This window comes from Anoplopoma fimbria, unplaced genomic scaffold (assembly GCF_027596085.1).
Source record: "Anoplopoma fimbria isolate UVic2021 breed Golden Eagle Sablefish unplaced genomic scaffold, Afim_UVic_2022 Un_contig_5261_pilon_pilon, whole genome shotgun sequence".
Classification (NCBI taxonomy): Eukaryota; Metazoa; Chordata; class Actinopteri; order Perciformes; family Anoplopomatidae; genus Anoplopoma; species Anoplopoma fimbria.
The window spans coordinates 1-509 of NW_026548846.1; the positions used below are offsets into that span (position 1 = coordinate 1).

At 44.6% G+C, this 509-nt stretch overlaps 1 non-coding gene across 1 annotated transcript; it reads right to left on the reverse strand.

The window, feature by feature from the left end:
- Positions 1-421: 421 nt before the first annotated feature.
- trnag-gcc (transfer RNA glycine (anticodon GCC)) lies at positions 422-493 on the reverse strand. The gene has a single exon. It is a non-coding gene; the product is annotated as a tRNA-Gly (tRNA).
- Positions 494-509: the final 16 nt, after the last annotated feature.

Genomic DNA, 509 nt, shown 5'->3' on the forward strand with positions numbered 1-509 from the left:
GACATTGATTACAGCAAACTTGATCACTTGGGTTTCATGGTGTAAGGTCAGCACTCTGGGCTCTGAATCCAGTGATCCGAGTTCAAGTCTCGGTGGAAGGTTGTCATTAAGGAGGTGCATGCTGCAAAATTCTTCTGAGCAGAATGAATATAACTGTCCTGTTGTTCCCATGCTACAGTAGAACTCAAAAGTGACGTGGAGATAAGTCAGTCATTGAAAGTCTTGTAGCCCAGATATGTCGTTGTCAATAGAGGTCAATCAAATGTCTGTTTCACAAGACACAACTTCTTTGAACGTCCAGAACACATTGTGTCTGGTCAAGCACTGCAACATTCCACTCTGGAAGCGCTTTGTTATTCAAGACATTTACCCTAAATGGTACAAACAGGGCAGCCACCACATGACACCAAGCTACTACAATTGCATTGGCTGGGAATCGAACCCAGGTCAACTGCTTGGCAAGCAGCTATGCTTACCACTATACCACCAATGCACACAGAAAGGCTCAC